Source organism: Dreissena polymorpha, chromosome 5, assembly GCF_020536995.1.
Source record: "Dreissena polymorpha isolate Duluth1 chromosome 5, UMN_Dpol_1.0, whole genome shotgun sequence".
In the NCBI taxonomy this organism is placed as follows: domain Eukaryota; kingdom Metazoa; phylum Mollusca; class Bivalvia; order Myida; family Dreissenidae; genus Dreissena; species Dreissena polymorpha.
Window position 1 is genome coordinate 67,789,262 of NC_068359.1, and position 12,817 is coordinate 67,802,078.

At 36.6% G+C, this 12,817-nt stretch overlaps 1 protein-coding gene across 1 annotated transcript in view; it reads left to right on the plus strand.

Moving 5' to 3' along the window:
• The window catches only part of LOC127880641 (uncharacterized), a 158,072-nt gene that overhangs the window by 125,475 nt on the left and 19,780 nt on the right, over nt 1-12,817 (plus strand). The gene's annotated exons all lie outside the window — the stretch shown is intronic.

Here is a 12,817-nt window from a genome sequence, read left to right on the forward strand (position 1 = left end):
GAGGTAAAAATATTCTCTATATATTTTCGGCTCTTAGTTTAAATGTTTTAATACACACATTAGCAAGACAGTATAGATTTTTTGGTCACATTCAATAATTGTAAAAAATTAAACATACTTGGTCTTCTTCTGTAAACATCAGGTATAAGTGTATTTCTAAATTTATCATATAAAAGACATATCAAAACAAAATTGTATTCATCTTCAATTGCATAAAGTGTACAAAATTTACAAATTCTTTCATTTCTTGGAATGAAATATAAGTGGCAAAGCACAACAACTGAAAGTCGCTTCCTGAAAACCTGATCGTGGGTGGTATAAACTGACTTCCTGGTAAAATAAAGACGTCAACATATTAACACATAACATGAAACAAATAAACACGATATCACGAGGGCTCGGAGGGGTAACCTGACACTGAACATGTTTGACAATCATATAAAGTTCAGGGCATGTATTCACCGCAACAATTCTAAGAATTAAGTCTAAATAAAGAATACACCCGAAGAGCTTTACTTTTGAGTCGAACTTGGCAATATCCACCCCAATTTACATCATATCATTCTTTACGTAGAACAGTTTTTTTCAATGACATTACCAACAGCAATAGACTGAACATACATGTATTCAATCGCTGGACGTAATTTTCTTGCTTCGAAGTCTATGGAAATGATGGAGAATACGGGCCCAGGTTTCCTATTTTAATACCATTTCTTTTATTCGATCACGTATTTCGTAATTAAATGCAATGATACTATTACAAATGTTCGAATACCCACACCACAACGCCTTGTCTGGCAAATTGGAGAGCGCTATTATTAGTATGCACTCGTTAGATTGACAGGACCCAAGACTTAAACAATCCAAACGTATAATAATTTATATTGCGCAGGCAAAGCTTACAACAATAAAGAATAATCCATTATTATATGTCATGCCACCAGCACAAAGAACCACAATGGAAATAAGAGTCGCTCTTTTTTGTGTTATCCTTGATGTTTGGTGTGCATGTCATGGTTTATTTATTCTCATGTGTTCTACTATTCTGTATTATACATGTTGTTTAAAATGTCCATGTATGTGTATTCCATACCGAAATAAATCAATCAATCAATCAATAGTTTTTACTTTGCAAAAGTTAATGAGATTTTGTTTGCAAACAAATAGATGGACTATCGGGCATGCGTCAATGGTTAATCAAGTTGACCCATTTGCTTCGTTGCGCGATGGTTACAATAAAGAGATTAGAAGATGACAAAATATCAAGAAATTCGGACATTTAAGCTTTGAACGAATTTGCCAAATGGTCGGTGTCGGGTAACTGTGGACGAGCATCGTTGTACCAGCGCAGTATTTAAAGTCCCCGTTTGCGGAATAGATCGTTGTTTTGCATATAAATCGTATAGCGACAATTAATTTTAATAAATTCATTTAACTATATTTTTTATCGAGGTTGACATCGAAAACCTGGACAAAATCGGTTTTGAATCGATAAAATAATATATAAATGATCTTAAATACATGCAGTAGGCGAAATCATTGTAGCGTCGCGAGTTATGCAAATTATATCTATATTTAGCTTTCGCTAATCATTATTAGCATATGAAAGAAAATACATAAAGCAAAAAACGTAGCGTTGCAACTAAGTTTCCGTCTGTAACAGATGAATTTGCATATGTTGTTACACTCGCTGCGCTAAATGCGCCCGTATTCGCAATTTTGTTTGTTTAGGTTTCAAAATACGTGTCGATTCATGAATATTAATAAGGTCGTTTTCGTACTTTACCGTACTCGACCCAAAATGAAAAATCGCTATACTGCTTGTTTTCAACCGATTTCAATCGGACTTTCAGTGATATCCTCAATAAAAACACGTTTTCTTACGATTCTGCCCATATATATCTCCGATAACGGGGACTTTAAACAAAATCGGCAAACTTTATGGCAAGGGACTTGGCAATTTTACATAATAATATAACTGATAGCAATATTAAACAAGAGGGCCAAAATGGCCTTAGTTCGCTCACATGAGAGGAGTCAGTTCATTCAATCTTTACCAAACATCAAACTTGACCTAGATATTGCCCAGACAAACATCCTGGTCAAGGTTCATCATTACTGAACCAGAACTCTGGCATATGGAGTGATTTTGTTTTTGTAAGATTTGACCTAGTGGCCTATATTTTGAGTTGACCCCCATACCAAACATCAAACTTTGCATACAAAAATGAACAAGGGATGTTTGTTAAACATGCATGCCCCCTATATGGGCTGTCAGTTGTAGTGGCAGCCATTGTGTGAATATGTTTTTTGTCACTGTGACCTTGACCTTTGACCTAATGATTTAGAAATCAATAGGGGTCATCTGCCAGTCATGATCAATGTACCTATGAAGTTTCGTGATCCTAGGCCTAATTGTTCTTGAGTTATCATCAGGAAACCATTTTACTGTTTCGAGTCACTGTGACCTTGACATTTGACTTAGTGACCTGAAAATTAAAAGGGGTCATCTCCCAGTCATGATCAATGTACCTATGACGTTTCATGATCCTTGGTTTTAGCATTCTTGAGTTATCATCAGGAAACCATTTTACTTTTTTGAGTCACTGTGACCTTGACCTTTGACCTAGTGACCTGAAAATCAATAGGTGTAATCTGCCATTCATGATCAATATTCCTATGAAGTTTCATCATCCTAGGCATTAGCATTCTTGAGTTATCATCCGGAAACCATTTTACTGTTTCGAGTCACTGTGACGTTGACCTTTGACCTAGTGACATGAAAATTAATAGGGTTCATCTGCAAGTCATGATCAATGTATCTATGAACTTTCATGATCCTAGGCGTAAGCATTCTTGAGTTATCATCCGGAAACCATTTTACTATTTCGAGTCACTGTGACCTTGACCTTCGACCTAGTGACCTGAAAATCAATAGGGGTCATTTGCCAGTCATGATCAATATACCTATGCAGTTTCATGATCCTAGGCCTAAGCATTCTTGAGTTATCATCCGGAAACCATCTGGTGGACGGACCGACCGACCGACGGACCAACAGACCGACCGACCGACATGTGCAAAACAATATACACCCTCTTCTTCGAAGGGGGGCATAATATTATGACCAAGATTCATAAAATCTGAAACAAAATTGTGACCTCTAGAGTGTTCACAAGGATTTTGTATAATATAATGCAAATTTTGACAATCTAAGGGCAATAATTATGACATTAATTATGTGATATATATAAAACCAATCTTTTCACCAAGTTTCATGATGATTGGGCAAACAATGTGACTTCTAGAGTGTTCACAAACATTTATATAAATATAAGAAAACTGCCCCCCCCCCCCTCCCCCGCCGGCCATGTTATTAAACTGACCGGAATCATTTTCAAACCCAACTCTCATATCAAAGAAATAAATTTTCTGACCAAATTTCATGAAAATTGGGCCAAAAATTTGACTTCTAGAGTTTTTACATGTTTTCATTATATACATATAGAGAAAAATGCCCCGCCCACTGGCAGCCATGTTTTTTCAACGATCTGGACCATTTCCGAACTCGTCCGAGATATCAATAACACCAATGTCTTGACCAACTTTCATGATGATTAGGCAAAAAGTGTGACTTCTAGAGTGTTTACAATGTTTCTCTAAAGCCAAATGAGGAAAACTGTCCCCCCCCCCTGGCAGCCATGTTATTGACCTAACCGGAACCATTTTCAAACTCTACTCTCATATCAATGAAACAAATGGTCTGACCAAATTTAATGAAAATTGGGCCAAAAATGTGACTTCTACTGTGTTCACATGTTTTCACTTTATACATATAGAGAAAAATGCCCCGCCCACTAGCGGCCATGTCTTTTCACCGATCTGGACCATTTTCGAACTCGTCCGAGATATCAAATAAAACCAATGTTTTGACCAACTTTAATGATGATTGGGCAAAAATGGTGACTTCTAGAGTGTTAACAAGGTTTCTCTTTAGCCAAATGAGGAAAACTGCCGTCCCCCCACCCCCCCCCCCCCCCTGGCAGCCATGTTATTGAACAAACCGGAACCATTTTCGAACTCAACTCTCATATCAAGGAAACAAATGGTCTGACCGAATTTCATGAAAATTTGGCAAAATATGTGACTTCTAGAGTGTTCAAATGTTTTAACTATATACATATAGAGAAAAATGCCCCGCCCACTGGCGGCCATGTTTTTCACCGATCTGGACCATTTTCGAACTCGTCTGAGATATCAATAAAACCAATGTTTTGGCCAACTTTTATGATGATTGGTCAAAAATGGTGACTTCTAGAGTGTTTACAAGGATTCTGTATAGCCAAATACGGAAAACTGCCCCCCCCCCCGGCAGTCATGTTATTGAACTGACCAGAAACATTTTCGAACTCTACTCTCATATCAAGCAAACAAATGTTCTGACCAAATTTCATGAAAATATGGCCAAAAATGTGACTTCTAGAGTGTTCACATGTTTTCATTATATGCATTTAGAGAAAAATGCCCCGCCCACTGGCGGCCATGTTTTTTCACCGATCTGGACCATTTTCAAACTCGTCCGAGATATCAATAAAACCAATGTTTTGACCAATTTTCATGATAATTGGGCAAACGTTGTGACTTCTAGAGTGTTTACAAGGTTTCTCTATAGCCAAATAAGGAAAACTACCCCGCCCACTGGAAGTCATGTTTTTCAACGGACCGGAACCACTTTTGAACTGAAACAACATATTATTAAGACAAACATTTTGACAAAGTTACATGAAGATTGGGCATGAAATGTGCCTTCTACAGTGTTTACAAGTTTTTTCTTTTTTGTGACCTAGTGACCTAGTTTTTGACCCGGAACGACCCAGTTTTGAATTCAACCGTGATTTTATTGGGGAAAAGCTTCTGACCAAGTTTCATGAAGATCGGACAATAAATGTGGCCTCTAGTGTTTACGAACAAATGTGGACGGACGGACAGACGACGGACAAAGACCGGTCATAAAAGCTCACCTGAGCAATCAGGTGAGCTAAAACAAACACCAATGAAAATTGGCAATAAAACAACTGACTTCATATACATACTATAATACTCTCCTGAATCACTACATCTGGTAGAAAAATGCAATTAACTATATGTGGAATAGGCACCGATAATGTATGAATGAATCTGTTTCAAAGAAATGGTTTGCTTTCCAACAGACAGAACATTATGCAGAAATGATAATTCTTGACTAATACAGCAAATGCAACCATACGGCACCGATGCCTATTTGTTCAACTTGTCACAAAACTCCACTTATGTTAAAAACTAACAATTTTTTAACGCTAAACTTAACTTCTTACCCCTGAGTTTGACCTTGATCTTTGAGGTGTTGGGACGGGTTACGCATGAGACACCGAGTCTCCTCATGATGCTTATTTATGGAAAGTGTCTGAATTATTTGTGAAAAAATATCTTAAAATTGTAAAATGAATGACAATTTTACAGCCCGGATAAGCTATGTTCAGGCTTACTTTAACCTATGACCTCTATTAAGTGTGACATTGACCTATGAGGTAGTCAGACAGGTTTTACACGCGAAATTGTAAAATAAACATCTCCTAAAGATAATTTAAAAAAGAATAAGTGTGCATGTGAATAACGTTGAAGACCATTACACTTGCAAAACAATGTGTGACATTTAAATAAATGACTGCCCTTATGTCTTAAATATTTATAAATCATTCGTTAAGTAATAAATTACATGCGTTTTGAAAATGGTCATTTTGCCTTTCAATGAATTTGCCCATGTAAGAGAAAGTCATTTCTAAACAGACACAAATATCGTTTTGTTCCGGAATTTCCGGGGGCCAGAAGTCGACGATAAGGACCAACCGGAAGTCGATGCCGTCGTGTCAGACCTCGTGCTCGAAAGAGTCGTCAAATATGATAAACGTGCCTTCTTTCCACGTCCTGCAATTCGGTCAATATCAACAATTTTCGTCCATTTTATTATTTATAGATCTTTATAGAAAATACTACCTTGGTATTGAATATAATTTAAAGCTATTTAGCGAGGCATAAAAACCTAAACTTTAATCACGAAATTCTTGACTGGTTCAAGTTTTCATACAAGACAAATTACTTTATATGTTTTCGACATTGTAAATATTATTTTACATGCCTTTTTTCTTTAAATATTCAATCTATGTGCTCATTAAGGCAACTTTTTTCCTTAAGGGCGTTTTTCAGGCAAATATTTGTGTTCCTCAATTGGGAAAGTGCCTTTTAATGGTACTTATAAAAGAATGAAGAAAGCGCTGAAATTACTTGGTCTCGTTCCCCACTCGTATCCTCGGCCCTTGCGGCTGCTTAAGCCCCAGGTGGGCCCTAATTCTACAATTTGTGGGACCACTATGGGGCCACAGTGCAACCCTGGATGCATGACGGAGTACTTGATTTGCCTTCGCCGGCAGCCATTGGCTTCTGGAATGAATCTGGTCAAGTAGAGCACAGGTTCTGGGCAACTTTCTGCAGTGGTTTTCGTTTTTACGTCCTAATCAACACGAAAATAGACAGTTTTGAATGGCGAATACAATCAGTATATAGCCATATAAACATAACACATATTGCAATGAGAAAGCATGTCAAGGGATTGTGATTGATAGAATTTAGTTAACGTACGGATAATGTTCTTAACATCTTAGATATAAGTGTAATATTTGGAATCAAAGTATTACTGAAAATATAATTCCATCTCAATGCAACAGTATTACAATATGATTCACAGTGGATGATTTTTAATAGATCTACCAAAATGTGCAGTTAACAATTACCGTGTTGCTATTTAATGATTTGTGAAAACGGTAAACAAATATTGCACATTCTAGAGATGCTGTCCATTGAAAGTTCTGGGCATAAGTTTAATGATGATAATAGAAATAATAATAACACATTACAAGAGTTTCAAGTAGTTTTCAAGTTTACAACTCTTAAAGTTTGATAGATATTAAACTATAAACAATAAACAAAAGACATGCTCTTCAAAATATATAAGTGAAAAAAAGGGGAACAACTTATAGGATTTTTAACGTAGGATAAACAAGAGCTGTCAGATGACAGCACGCACGACTATTCGAGTGCTTGACAGTATAACATAAGCCATCATGGGGAAATTGTTCATATTCAATAAGGTCAAGGTAATATAGTCATATTCTAAGTGGAATAGGACCATAATTGAAACATATTGATCGCTTATGTTTCAAAGAAGTTGTACTGTATAAACGATTCTGAGTTCAGGTATATGTTCCACAATCTAACATTTGATAGGACATAAAAAAGTAATAAGATTTTATTTCAAGTTTGATAGCAAAAGCTTGGATGGGATGGTCCTTAAAATATGAAAACAATAAATATTTGTTGTTTTTTTTACAATGTTTCAAAAAAAATATTTTTGGGCGGGGGTGGGGTGGGGGTGGAGAGGGGGAGATATAATGTGGAGGGGTGGTCATTTATCACATTATCTTTCCAAAATAAGAAAAAAAGGAAAACACCATTTTTTTTGGGGGGGGGGTCTGCGGGGGGGGGGAGGGGGTGGGGGGATGGTTTTGGTGGAGTCCATTTTGGTATGTCAGGTAAGTGTTGTTTTGTCAAAGTATGAAACAACTCTGATCATTAATAAAGAAGTAATGGCAATTTAAGCAAAATTTATTAATTTTACCTTGAGAGTCAAGGTCATTCAAAGGTCAATGTCAAATTCAATGCCAGGTACAGTACCCTCATGATAATAAGAAAGTATTTGAAGTTTGAAAGCAATAGCCTTGATACTGTAGAGGTAAAGTGGATCTAAACACAAAATTTAATAAAATATTCAAATAATAAAGGGCCATAATTCCGTTAAAATGCCAACGAGAGTTATGCAACTTTTCCTGTACAGTCTCCTTATGATAGTTAGCGAGTGTTCCAACTCTGAAAGCGATTATAGCTATGATACTTTAGGAGTGAAATGGACCAACACACACAACTTAGCTAAATGTTCAATTATCTAATCAATTATAAAAGGGGCCATAATTCTGTAAAATGCCAGTCAGAGTAACATAACTGTGCCTGCACAGTCCCCGTATTATAGTTAGTAAGTGTTGCAAGTATGAAGCAATGGCTTTTATACTTGAGGAATAAAGTGGAGCTAAACACAAAACTTAACCAAATTTTCAATTTTCTAAGTGAAAACAGGGCCATAATTCTTACAAAATGCTTGATACAGTTGTGTGCTCTTGTTTATAGATAGGGGTCATGTTGGTAAAGAAATATGCCAAATATAAAAGCAATATGTCAAGGTACATAGAAAATATTTGAAATGGTACGCAAACTTTCACATAGATTTATCAATAATATGCATACTTTAAGTGAAAAAAGGAAAATAATTCTTACAAAATGCTTGATACAGTTGTCTGCTCTTGTTTTTAGATTGGGGTCATGTTGGTAAAGAAGTATGCAAAATATAAAAGCAATATGACAAGGTACATAGAAGATATTTGAGGTGGTACGCAAACTTTAACATAGATTTATCAATAATATGCATATTCTAAGTGGCAAAAGGGCCATAATCCTTACAAAATACTCGATACAGTTGTCTGCCCTTGTTTATAGGTTGGGGTAATGTTGGTAAAGAAGTTTTTAAAATATAAAAGCAATATGTCAAGGGACATAGAAAATATTTGAGGTGGTACGCTAACTTAAACATTATCCAACGGGAACACCGACGCCGGGGTGAGTAGGATATCTCCACTATAAATATATTGTATATACGTTGCGTCGGCGTTCCCGTTGGACAATGTAAAATTTAGGTACCACCACAAAAATTTTCAATGTCCCTTAAATGATATATATATATATATATATATATATATATATATATATATATATATATATATATATATATATATATATATATATATATATACAGAATTCAAAAAAAAAGATTCATATTTAGATTTTCAAAAGCTGAATTCACACTTCCTTTTTAATTTTAACAACGATGTTTGGGGATAAGGTAATAATAAGAAGCACGTAACTGGCTATTTTCTGTATTGTTTCCATCAATGTTTACCATATAATTTGCACACAACAACATGTCTAATATTCTATATAGGTTATGGCAAACAAGTCACCAATACATACAAAACGAACAAAATCAATATTTAAAGTATACTGCTTAGAGTGTAGACAAAAAAATGTTTGCTTTTCCGTTCACTGCACATTTCTTAAGTATAAGATTGTGTTGAGTTACTAACAACAGCAGCAAGAGATTACAAATACTTGAAACACATCAGATATTCCTTTTTTTTAATTATCTGAATATACGGTTGTTACAATTAATGTCTCTTTCACACTTGTGGTCGATATATTTTACTGGTAACATATCTGTGTGTATAAGAGGAGTGAAAGGTGTTATATACAACGTACTTTAATTAATTATTAAATTAAAGATAATTGTTATGTTAAACAATTGGCTTTAATTGTAATTCAAACAACCCACTTGTAAGGCCGAAACGACTCAGGGTGACATAGGGCGAACAGTTTTTAGGGCGAAACGACTGGCGACCTTTTGAGCCACTACCAAAAAGCGGCTTTTCAGAGACAGGCCGAGTGCACGGTGTATAACCTTATCGGTCTCCCTCTCAGATAGAACGCTATATTGGTATCCCTCTTGAATGCGGGACCGGTCATTCTCGGATAAAAACATGGTTTTGTGATGCCTATTTGTTACCGGAATGTGTTTTGGACCCTGAATGAAATTAATGTGGCATAAAAGAGACATAGGAAATATTTAATTTAACGTTCTCTATGACGTGCGCATGTCATAGCTGACCAATCAGAAAAGGTATCAGATCATAATAGGTATAGCGCGTGCGATTGTGTTATTGAGATTTTTAGGTGTTTTTTTTTTTAAATTTGTTTCTATAAAGTGTTTTGGAACAAATAAAGTCAGTAAAAATATTTCATGGTATGATATGTAGTTTCAATATTCTTTACTAAGTATATTTGCTGCGAAAAAAAAACACTTTCATATTGGTTTGAACGGTCTTGGTAATCATCCCTACGCTTGTAAAAGCGTGGAGATATTGTATTGATCTCCGCTTTCTGTAAAAAGTGTTCGGCCACTATCTCCTTCTGCACTATTAACACTAGAACCTTTAAACTTACACACATGGAAGCTATGAGAATATGTGCGACGGTGCCCTATTTGGAATTTTATATCTGACCCCTGGGTCAAAAATTATTATCCCCACGCTTTTTGAAAAGCGTGGGGATATTGTGGTTATCTCCGCCGTCTGTCTGTCCCTCCGTCCGTCCGTCCTGGCCACTATTATCTTCTACACTATTAGCACTAGAATCTTGAAACTTACAAACATGGTAGCTATGAGCATATGTGCGACGGTGCACTAATCGGATTTTTGATCTGACCCCTGGGTCAAAAGTTATGGGGGTTGGGGTGGGGCAGGGTCAGAGATTTTCCTGCGACTGCGATTCGAAAAATGCTCATAACTACTGTGTCCCTTCAGATATTGCTTTCATATTTCGGATGCATGTGTATCTGGACAAGACCTTTCCATGCGCATACAATTGTTGACCCCTGTGACCTTGACTTTGAACTTTAAGTCAGCTGTCAGGTTTCGAAATCTGCGACCGCGATTCGAGAAAGTATCATACCTACTGTATCCCTTCAGATGTTGCTTGCATATTTGGTATGCGTGTGTATCTAGACAACACCTTTCCATGCGCACACAATTTTTTACCCCTCTGACCTTGACCTTGAACATTGGGTCATTTTTTAGGTTTCGAAATCTGCGACCGCGATTCGAAAAATACTTATAACTACTGTGTCCCTTCAGATATTGCTTTCATATTTGGTTTTCATGTGTATCTAGACTATTTCTTTCCATGCGCATAATTTTTTACCCCTGTGACCTTGACCTTGAACTCGGGCCAGTTTTCAGATTTTGATATCTGCGACCCCGATTCGAAAAAGGCTCAAAACTACTGTGTCCCTTCAGATATTGCTTTCATATTTGGTATGCATGTGTATCTGGAAAACACCTTTCCAGGCGCATACAATTTTTTACTCCTGTGACCTTGACTTTCAACTTGGGATCAGTTTTCAGGTTTCAAAATCTGCGACCGCGATTCGAAAAAGGCTCATAACTACTGTGTCCCTTCAGATATTGCTTTCATATTTGGTAGGCATGTGTATCCAGACAACACCTATCCATGCGCACACAATTTTTTTATCCTTATGACCTTGACCTTGAACTTGTGGTCAGTTTTCAGGTTTCGAAATCTGCGACCGTGATTCGAAAAAGGCTCATATCTACTGTGTCCCTTAAGATATTGCTATCATATTTGGTATGCATGTATATCTGGACAACACTCTATGGGCATACGAATTTATACCTCTTTGACATTGACCTTGAACTTGGGTCCAGTTTTCAGGTTTTGAAATCTGCGACCGTTATTCGAAAAAAGGCTCATAACTTCTGTGTCCTTTCAGATATTGCTTTCATATTTGGTATGCATGAGTATCTGGACAACACCTTTCTATGCGCATAAAATGTTTGCCCCTGTGACCATGACCTTGAACTTGAGGTCAGCGTTCAGGTATCGAAATCTGCGACTGCGATTCGAATAAGGCTCATACCTGCTGTGTCCCTTCAGATATTGCTTTCATATTTGGTACGCATGTGTATCTGGACAAGACCTTTCCATGCGCATGAAATGTTTTACCACTGTGACCTTGACCTTGAACTTAGGGTCCGCGTTTATATTTCGAAATCTATTATGTGGTTATCTAGCCAATCAGAAGAAGTGCAAGCATTTTCATCGGACAAAGGAATTTTTCAACAATGAAGCTTGTGTATTGAAAACACATATAGGGTTTCACAGTAGTGGCGCAGAGATGTATTAAGTAGTCAATTGTTTGTGTTTACTCATCTGTGAAATGGTTTAGCTCATCCATCTTATGTTTATACAAGGGATTATAAAATATTGGCGAAAAGGGACACCTGTATATGAGAGAAGAGATAGAATGCAGTCAAGCATAAAAAGCATGAGCCACTCATGGAATAGAGCCTCAAGAATCTATAAACGGGCTGAAACTTTCAATTTGTTCAATTACACTTTTAGACTCATTACTGAAAAGCTGTCAAAATGTTCAAGTGGGAAAAATGTGAGATACAATTTAAAGCAAGATGGACTTTGAACAGGCACATACAGACAGACATGAAATTCAACATTTTCATTGTTGCGTACAATATTGCGATAGAAAATTTCTGAGACGCTACTATTTAGTCAACCATTTAACCTCAAAACATAACTTTTCCAAAACAGAAGCAAGAAGATTGGCTATAAGAGACCATGTTCAGCCATCTAATAAGTCATTCAAATGAGAATGACATGTACATAATTGACGTCAGTGAAGTTGATTCAGTATAAGATTTGTTAGGAGAGCAGAATGAGGAGGAGAAATCATTGTTTAGGTTATTTTACATAAACTTCTTCATTTCTACACCGAATTACTTCAAATTTATACGGAACATCTCTTACGACAATACGGTCAATCTCAATTATGCATGGCCCCATTACCAACCCTTGGACGCCCTTGGGTCAAATATGCGTCGTGGGGATACGCGTCGGCCTCTGCCGCGCCATTTCTAGTAATCATTTGCGTCGCTTGTTGTTAATAAAATGAGTTTTTTTACCAATTTTAAAGCTTTGGGTGAGCGTGGATTTTCATTATCTCCTCCTACACTATTAGCGCTAGAACCTTGA